The sequence below is a fragment of the Lissotriton helveticus genome, chromosome 8 (assembly GCF_964261635.1).
Source record: "Lissotriton helveticus chromosome 8, aLisHel1.1, whole genome shotgun sequence".
Taxonomy (NCBI): Eukaryota; Metazoa; Chordata; class Amphibia; order Caudata; family Salamandridae; genus Lissotriton; species Lissotriton helveticus.
Window position 1 is genome coordinate 795,060,424 of NC_136069.1, and position 10,744 is coordinate 795,071,167.

The following is a 10,744-nucleotide window of genomic DNA, read 5'->3' on the forward strand; positions in this document are numbered from 1 at the left end:
GAAAAACTGAAAAAGGCAGCCATTACAGCAGAGCACCCAAAAATAAAAAAAGAAGGGAACAACACTTTCTTGACCAACCGCCCTGCTAGGAAAAGAGTAACTAAGGAAGTCTGGAAAAAAATAGACAGGATATTTTGTGACGCACTTCCCCCTATATTCTTACCAAATAGGTGGCGCCATATTGGGGGAAGTGTTACAAACTCTGCTAGGTATAAGGTTTCTGGGGAGCAGACAAGCTCCTCACTGTTAAGGAATGGGACGGGAAGACGGACGAGGATGTAATGACTGACGCATGCACTATTAGTGTGGTAATAATCACTGGGCCAAGGCACGTGCGCCCGACCCCTTTTTATTTGCAGGGTCACCTGACTGGTGATGCCTGTGATGGGTGGATGTGTAGTGTGTGTTACCACCAGGCAGAACACTAGAACGTGCCCAGCAGGACACTACATGATCGATGTAATTGCAGAAGCAACTTAAAGCACAGTGACCGTCATGTAGGGCTGGTGTAAGTATGGGTGGGCGAACATTTTTCAGGGAATTTGAAATAAGTATAATCTGTTGCCTTTTTATTTTACTTGCAGATGTGGTTGAGCTATCAAATTCGTTTAGTAGGTAAACCTGAAAAAAGGTCGGATTTTATGTTTGGGCCAGTTTTTCCAACTATTCCTTGCAAAACGACGTCCAGGAATAACCACGAGAACTGCCCAAACTGCCCGCTAACAAGTTAGTTCTTGTGGTTAAGTGGTTCTCTAGGGACCTCATTTCACTGGTGACAACCACACAAGGTACCCGAAATGGCCCATAACCAGAAGTTTGGGGGGATTTTACTTATGCACACAGTGGAATAAAATATTTCGTCCAACAGTACCACTCTGTGCATTAAAGTAAAGCCTCATTGGGAAAGGTGTCAATGCATTCTAAAGAGACTGATAGAAACAGATGGTCACACCAGTAGCAGAAGGTGCCCTGGACCAAAAACTTGTCAGACACTGCACAGCACTATTTTTAATTGGCTGCAATGGCAGCGTTGTGATAACATTTATCTCTGTGTACTTTCAAAAAGGATTATTTACCATACACATATTTTGAAGCGACCATGGTGCAAAAACTGACAAGCGCTTCTGCAAGAACTCCCTAATTATTGTGATGGTCCACAGACATCCAGTCCCACGGGCATTCAACTGAAAGAAACAAGTGTTTTTTGTTCAAATATTATTAGTTTGGTCTCTCTGCGCATGGATTTCTGTTTCTTTTTTAATTACAGTAGTACAAAATTAAACGTGACAAGAGCGGTAATTAATTAATTTTAATTTTATTTTATTTTTTGCTTTAATTAAGACAGAGGCATCATCCATGTTTTATTGGTCTTCAAAAAATGAAAATCGCTGTGAGTTATTTCACCAGCTAGGCTCCAGATTTATGGAACCAATCTTTTTATTGATAAAGGAGAGTCAGAATCATGGAACACAGCTGTTCACCTACAACCACTGGCCGGCAGTGTCCACTTAACATGTGTATACGCAGCTGTGTGCCTACAACCCAGAGGCCGGCAGCGTGGTTTGCATGAATTCCTGCAAGGACTGTATTGACATCTCGGATTGAAAATATAAAAAAAACAGAACAGTAAAAAACAACCCTCACCCCCCCCCCCCCCCTCCGCACCAGTCAGTCCTTCCCCCCTCCACCAATGCAAGATGGCAAAGAATGAACTTGCGTGTTATCCTCTGGTCTCATCCTACGTATGTAGTTAAGTAGTGTCGTGGGCCAGGAGGTGCAGGATTTGCAAGTATTTGGGACAGGTGATCTCCCTCAATTCCTCAGAAAGCAAGTGCAGGAAAGGGGCCATAACTTTGCATATGTTTCATGAGAGTTATGTTAAAGGCCTCATCAATATTATCTAGCACTTCAGTCCAGTGAAGCTGAAATTTGGGGCAATGCCAGGTGGATCAGAGTTCCAGGCATCCCACAACCCCCCCAAAAAAGCTCTGATTGGCTCCTATCCCAGCTGTGAATTCACGCTGGCGTAAAGTACCAAAAAGATAGCAGCTTATACGCATATTCCATACCTGCCGTATTATGTGCATGTGTGGTGTGCCTGAAAATGTATGTTGTCCTATTCTTTGTCGGACAATGTCCTCTTCAGTTCCACCTTCCATCTTAACTGCCCTTTAGTGCTCTTCCTTATACTGCAAGGAGCGAGCATTGAGTATAGTTCAGAGATGAGTCGGCGATCCCCCATTTTACATACAAGCCATTTCTCAAAAGCCGAGAGCGGGTGCGATGCACCCTCTAGGCAGGAGGGCCGAGTTACCCAGTGTTTCAATTGTTGGTAGGGGTACTCATCTGATAGACAGAGGTCATAGTCTTGGCATTGAACAAATGGGATAAGGCCCTTTGTGTCAAAAAGGGAAGCAATCCCTTTACATCCCACCTCTGTATTATCAACAATCAGGGTCATTAGTGACGGAATGGTGGTCCAGCCCCTCCTGACCGTGACCGCATCCCAGACCTTCATGGTCGAAGACGTCACTGGGGGGGAATAGAGCCCCCAGGCCCTGTGCTTGCGAGGGAGCCACAGTTCTCGCCCGATTTTAACTGCAGCTACCGTTTGATCCATGAAGTTCCAGTGCTTTTCGGAGCGGGGTCGGTTCCATTCGACAATATATCTGAGGCAAGAAGCCTGAAAATAGCGGTGAATCAAAGGGAGCCCTGCCCCTCCTTTACTTTTAGGCAGCGATAATTGGGACATCGCTAGGCACGGTATTTCCCCCCATACAAATTTATTAATGAGCATCTGTAGTTGATTCAGTGCTTTAGGAGGTGGCGCCATGGGGAGTGTCTAGAAAACATAGAGAATGCGAGGTAGGACTGCCATTTTGACAGCGGCAATCCTACCAAACCACACCAGCCATACCCGGGTCCAGCCGTCTAGGGCTTTTGCAGTTTGGTCGATAAGGGTTGTGTAGTTTAGGGCCACTGTTCTGGCTACAGTTGGGTCCAACTGAATTCCCAGATATGAGATCTCTTGTTGGGTCCATTGAAAAGACAATTGATGATTGATGCTGGATGTCTTGAACCATGTCAGCTGGGATCGAGAGATTATGGGGCAGATTTATGATAACTGGCGCATCCCCAGGGATGCGCCAGTTATTTTGCACGCAGCTCCGCCACCCATGGTGCGCCGCATTTACAATGCGGCGCACCATGGGCAAAAACGGCACAGATGCATGACGCATCTGTGCCGTAAAGGTGGCGCATTGCTGGAGTTGCGTCGCAAGCGCGACGCAGCTCCAGCAAGGCTCGGGGGTGCCCTATCTGTCCAATGCTGCGTCAAGCCTTGCGCCTGCTTCAAGCAGGCGCAGGGTTTTGACGCAGCATTGGCCTGAAAGTGACTGAGTGAAATCTTATAGATTGCACTCAGCCACTTTTGCGAGGCGCACCTGCCCCGGAACGCCCACCCTGTGCCGGAACGCCCACATGTGGCACAGGGCTTTACAACGTGACCCATCTGCCTAGATGCGTCACGTTGTAAATGGGTCGTAGGGATGCGCCACATTTACGCCGCAGTTGCGTGACGCAAACGTGGCGCAAGACCAACATAAATCTGCCCCTAAGTATTTGGGGCCTTATTTATGAAGGTCTTGCGCCGGCGGTGCATCACTTTTAAAATGGGAAAAAGTGACGTACCAGTGGCGCAAGCACTTCATAAATGAGGCCCTTGGGATTTAGTGAAGTTGAGTTGAAAGTCCGCTCCTCACCAAAGCTACTTAATTCGGTGATCAGTGCTGGCAGCGAAGTCTGAGGCGTCACAAGTGAGAGTATAACGTCATCGGCCTATAAGCTGATTTTATGAATATATTTCCCAAATTTGAATCCCTCTATCTGCGGTTTGTCCCTTAAGCGTTACACAAAAGGCTTCATATCCAGAGCAAACAATAGAGGGGACAGAGTAGGCTCCAGATTTCTGAAGAGGAACTAACTGCATATTTCTCTGACCACCAAAGCCAATTGGTCTGCCTTTCATGTGGTCAAACATGTAAACACGTGCATGTTCAAATGATGTGGTGATGGTGGGGGAAATGATGTTAGTAATGCTGATGTGGTGGTGGTTAAGGTTGTGGTAGAAGTTGTGGTAATGGTGCCCGTGGCGGTAGTGGTGACAATGTGGTGCTAGTGAGGGTGGTAGTGAAGGTGGTGGCGCTAATGACCCGCACTTGAGTCTTGACAAAAAGTTTACAAAAACTACTGTAGTAAAGGAAATACAAAAAATAATAATTTCCATGCACAAAGATGTCTGAGTTAAAAAACTGAATCTGTAATGAATAAATCTTAAATTGAAATAGTCCCTAATATGCATTGGTTCAACAAGTGGCCAATAACATGAGGTGAAACAGCAATACTTCTTAGAGTGGAGCCAAAGCGAACTCTATGTATTTATTTTGAAGAACTAGTAACAATACATCGTAAAGAGACAAAAATGATAGGGGTAGCAGAAAATATATAATGCACCCTTTGATCCACTTTAGGCCCCCAAGGCATCACAGAAATGACACCTTATATGTAAATGTGTGTTGTAATTAGATTTCACCCATTTAATCAGCCTTGATTTTTCACTTTTTGGATCACCTAGTTTTGGACTTTTTACTGTGGGAGAGCCTCGCAACTGGTGATTTACTCATGGTATTCACATGGTAAACAGACTGTACATGTTTACCTCCAGTGTCCACCTTTTAAGATAAGTCTGCTGCGGCACAGCTAGAATAAAGTTACACATGAACGCATGTGCACACATGTGTGGGCTGTGTATGTAAGACTGCTATTGGGCGCTGTCCTGTAACTGCACACAGATAGCCTGACATGGAGGGGACTCTGCAGGGCTAGATATTGACCTGGGGTAGGCTTTATAATACGAGTGGGTACTCATAGGAAAAGTCAGTATGATTTACTGTTTAACCCCTTCCATGCTCATGACGAGCTCAGCTCGTCATGCAGTACACTGCTCGTGTGCTCATGACGAGCTGAGCTCGTCATGAACCATGGAAATCTGAAAAGTTCAGCACCCAGGAAAATCTTCTGCAGCATTGAAGTTAATCTGCAGTGACTATTTATTACACCTATGTGGGGAATCTGCCCTAGAGTGCAGCTTTGCTTCCCTTTGGCCTGCAAATCCAGCGAGATTGATGGAGTGAAACATGTGCAAAAACCTTCACCATCTTGCAGACTCCGTCCACCTTTGTGTGAAGGATTTCTAATGCAAGGTGATTCTGCATTACCATATACCTTACAGCTATCATTTCAGTGTCCACAACTAAAATGAATATGCATTACTAGTAGCTAACTTATAGACTATAGTGGACAATTGTCTCATTTTAAAATCATACAGATCTACTCCTACAGAAGGAATCAATGCACAAAATATATCACCAACTATTTCGCTACCACTACTTCTTATTTTTGTTCAATCTGGAGATCGTCATACAGGATCATCTAAATGTTCGACATGATAAATCTTCAGGAAGACTACCAGTGATGGCTAAAATCTACGGGGGGCAGGTGCAAGCAGGAAAATAACATTAAATATTATACAAATAACACTTACCTGCTAATAATAGCACCTCCTTGCTCTGGACCTTGTCGCTTCTGCAAAGCAGGCCACAGCAAAGTCCCTGACCTAATCATGTTGCTGCTCACAGCATGAGAGCAGCACCCTGATTGGAGAGAGCAGCCTGTTGCGGTGCTCCACAGTGCACTGGAGGCCTGCACTTGCTCTCAACCCAGCTGTCTTGGGTTGAGCAGTTTAAAGTGCACACGTCTGGCTGGCTCGCAAGACACGCACACTTTTAATAGTGCAAAGGCAGCCCACCCTCCTTAGTCAGCAGCGGCCCGCCTCGTCCTGATGCTCGACTGGGATGGGGTTATTGAAAAATAATGAATTACCAATTTAATTTATCTCTGGGGCATTTAAGTAGGGTGATGCTCCTCTGCTCCAACGAAGGAGCCACCCCTGAAGGCTACTGCCAAGTAACGTGTGCCATACCCATCTCAGGCATGGTAACATTTGTGTGATCCCTACAAACATAACAAACTCCAGGAACAACAGGATTCTGGCCTCCCATGAATAATGGCCAATTTGCCCCATATTAAAAAATGTGATCAGAAGCACTCTTTCCAATAAATGTAATATGAACTACAGACTTACTACTAAGCACGCATAATTTTCTTTTGTGTTTCCATTCTAAAGTTAGCGCAGGCATAACTCCTGTTCTTGATGTTCTCATTTTTCTTTAGCCCACTTATTTCTATACTGTTGATCTTTCCCAGAGTTCAATCTAGCATCTGTTGCCCTTCTTATATCTTCCACTATAACTAAACATGCGTTTTCAACATCAGTTAAGGAACAAGTCAAATTGTTCCTATAAGCATAAGCAGTATCTAATGTTATTATGTGTTTAAAGAAACAATCAGATGTAGCCATCTCTTTGGCTTTGGGGTGACGATTCAAATGCTTAAACATGGGAACTTTTGAAAGCCCTAAAGCATAATTCAAAAAATAGTATTAAAAGTGTCTCTTTACAAATAAAAGGCTTATAAATGGGCTATGGGTAATACCATATGTAAGAGCGATGTGATTATAGGTATTAGAAATTCGGTTCTCAGGCTTAACTTAAAGGCAATGTGTAAAGTATTTGTGCAACACTTCAAACACTAAAACAGGGAAAACACCACAAAAGAAATATTCCACACCAGGTTAGAACAATAGCCCTTAATTTTATAAATAAAACAAGACCAAATTGACAATTATCCTATAAGTAGAACTTGAGGTATGACATTTTTAAAGCATACATCGTAAAATAGCACATGAAACCAATAAGTGCTTACTTGGGGTATCTGGTCACGCCGAACCAGCACAAAGTTAAAAGTTCAGGCTGACCACGATGGTGTGCAGTCCAGATACAGGGACCCAGTGAGGGCCACTGAACAAAAGTATCTTGATCCTGGCTGTGTCTGCATTGAAACTGCAGGCCGCAGCTAAAGTGATGCGTCAGTGTCGCTCCACGCAGTAGGGGCAATGAGCCGGTCCTGATCCCCACAGCGGAGATGATCCGTCGGCTCTGATTAGTGAAGAGCAGCGATACGGAGATTCGTCATCATCATCGAGGATGCTGTCGACACAGACGGAGAGACCTTGTGTAGTGGTGGTTCCAAAGGAGCTGCGTCGGGCCGATCTATGCAGCAGAGGTAATGCACCGATTCTGGTCAAGCCACAGGAGCAACGCCCTGGTTCTGATACACACAACAGGGGCGATGTCCGGGTTCTGATCCACTCATTGGTGCCAATGTGCCAGTACGAGAAAAGATGCGTGGATTTTGCGGAGGCATGCACCTTAGGCCTCACTTCCAACGGTCCAGGACTGGAGTAGCACAACCTGAAAGGGCAGACTCATTAGATGGTAGAGTGCAGGTGCAGAAGTAAGTTTAGAAGTGTTTCATGTCTCTTAGACTTCAGATCATGAGGCCAGACAGCTTGCTCTTGGAGTCACTCTGGGTTCAAGCGATGCAGTTCCAGTCCTTCTCACCCAGGCAAGAGAACAGCAGGGCAGCACAGCAAGGCAGGTGTCCAGCAAAGTAGCAGTCCAGCAGAGTGGCAGTCCTTTAGCAGCACAGCAGTCCTTCTTCCTGGCAAAGTCTTATCTGGTCTGTTAGAAACGGGACCTCTGGCTGGCCAAGGCTTGCGCCAAGGTCAGTCAGAGACCACCACTTCCAAGTCAGGGCAAGGGAGTCACACACCAAGATAACCCCCGCTCACCCTCTAGGTAACGTGGCGCGAGCAGCAAGGCTAATCTCGGAGGCGATGTGTAAAGCGTTTGCGCGCGCACCCCAGCGAGAACAACCAAAGGCCCACCACAAAGGAAACTCCACACAAGGTTATATCAAAAATAGCCTTTGTATTATAATAATAAAAACACATTAGATAACACACACACTTTACAATGTGCCAACAGGCACGGGCAAGATTTACAAGGGATTATGTACAGGACAGGGCCACCTGGACCACTGTCAGGGGTATGCACTTTTTAGAATTAATACTTGTAGGTATAACACTTTAGCACATCAACATATAATGACTGTAACACAGAAATAGGAAATGTAGCATACAACCAGTAACTACTGGTAAAGGGAAAATACCTCCTACGCCACCCTAAACACTGTAGGGAAATCACGCAGGGAACTAGGACCTTATCATCAGGACCTATGGAAGGAAAACCTATCACCTAAGCAAGTCACATTTAGCAAAGGGAAGGAAACCTAAAATAATCACCTAGGCAAGTAACATTTAGCAAAGGCAATAAAACATCAACATTCCTCTAAGCAGGTCACTTTTAGCAAAGGGAAATAAAAGCACAAGGCATTACCTAAGCAGGTCACTTTTAGCAAAGGTGATGACACAAACAATCCTCTAAGCAGGTCACTTTTAGCAAAGGGGATAAAAACATAAAAAATTACCTAAGCAGGTCACTTTTAGCAAAGGTAAAAACAAGCAAGGGCACATGAAACATTAAAACACATTCAGAGGTGCAGGTAGACCATTTGCGCAGGAATCAAATTAGCAGTAAGGATAAATTGCGCAGGGTGCACATGGCACAACACTAGAAAGGTCCCTCAGGCCAACTGGCCTCGAAAGGGACTGAAATGCCCTGAGTCTCAAAGTCAGGGAAGGCTGCGCAGGCAGCACAGCACACAAAAGCCTAAACGTAGCAACTGTCCACAAAGTGCTGGACAGTTGTAAATATGAACTGGCAACGTTGGAGCCAGGAGGGCTCAAGAACAAAGTGGGGAGACACAGTGTGGGAGCCTCGGGGCTACAACCAACTAGCTACCTGTGTCCCCCTAGAGCCTCTCAGGGCTCGCAAGGCAAATAGGCAAATAGAGCTTCAGCGCTCTCAAAATAATGACAAGGCCCCAGAGCCTCTCCCAGGGCTCTAACTACGATGTGGGCAATGAGCCTCGCTGGGCTCGTGGAACAACTGCGGCGTGGAGCCTCGGGGGCTCGAAAACAGGAATGCCCGGAGCCTCTCAGGGCTCGAAGAATAGAATGGCCCCTCAGAGCCTCGTGGCTCTAAAAACGAATGCTGCCCACGTTGGAGCGGCCCGCTGCCAACCGGGGCCGCTCAGAGAACAAAGGTATGCCGCTTTGAAGCCCTCGTGGCTTCACTCCATCAATGGGCGCGAGATCGCGCTACCGGGGGGAGAGGGGGCGGACACCGACAATGTGTCCCGGCGCCCCTCCCTACTTTCAGGCACTCACCGGGTCTCTGCAGCGGGGGCTCCTCTCTCTCGCCAGGCGCCTCGAGGACACGGCCGGCAGCCCTTCTCCTCGCTGCTCGGCTCCGGGGGCGGGACTTCCGGTTCACCTCTCCCCTGCCGCGCAGCGATTGGTTGCCGGTCTCAGCACTTCCGGGTCGTCGCGGGCAGCGCGGCGGCTCGTACTAGGCAGGCAGGCGGGCTCTCAGTACCCGAGGAGTGGGCTCCCTCGTGGTAATTTACAAAATCCAAGTACGGGGCAATGCCGGGTGGCACCGGCCTTAAATAAAATATAAAGCGAGGTAGGCACTCGCGATGCGCCGCAAATCGGCCAAATCAGGCGGGCAGATGCCGGGTGGGCACCGGCTGGACACAAAGCGCTCCCAAGCGCTTAGGGGCTAAAGAAAAGCGCTCCTAGCGCTAGAAATATAAGCAAAGCGCTATTGAGCGCTGGCGCACCAGGAAAGCGCTCCTAGCGCTATAAATCAAATAAGAGCGCCTCCAGGCACTCTAAGCAAAAAGCAAAAGCTCCAGCAGGGACTGGAGGCAGGCAGAGGGGCAGGGCAGGGCCAGAGCCAGCACACTGGGTCTCCAGGCAGGGAGACAGTCCAAGTGGCAGTCCTCCTGGCCCCAGCAGCAGCAACAGCCCCCTCTGGCAAGGATCCACAAGTAGAACAGTTTCTGTGGGGACACAGCCCCATTTTTATACAGAGAAATCCTTTGTTAGGAGGTGCAGGGTGGGGGGAAACCAGTTGCAGCTGGCTTGGGAGTACCCTTGATGGCCCAACCACCCCTTTCATTCACTGGGGAGGCTTGGGTCATTAGACACACCACAGGGGGGCGGAGCCAGCATTGTGTGGGGAAAAACCCAGCCCATCCAGGACACAGATCTACTCCTCCCACACATCACTCATGCTGATCTCACACTCACCACCGGGCAGACCCATCCAGACTTCCTGGAGCCTGGCATGCCAGCCAGCTCCAGCCAATCACGCTCCACTATCCTCACTGCACACATACATCAATGTCCAGAAGTAGCACTTCCCTTCTAGACACATACAAGCCGCACATACCATTGTGCAGCATTCATTCTCACGAGTTCATACATACTAAACTCGAGCCTGCACTCCCCACGCATCAGGAACTACCAGGGCACACACATTCCCCATGCATTCCTATGGGAGGGCAGGCCAGCCATACTACACGCACGCACTTTCACTCTGGGACACAGGGAAAAAGTGCGCCAAGACCCCCAAATCACTACACAGGGTCACAAATAAAGGCAAAAAGATTAGGGGTGAACCTGCCCTAAGGCCCAAGTCTAACACGACCCCCTTCCAGCCAAAACGCAGGGCAGACCGATCACCACCGTGATGGGCTTCCCTGCTTGGGGCGATAAAACCAGGACGCGGGCCCACAACTGCAGGGACACCCTCCT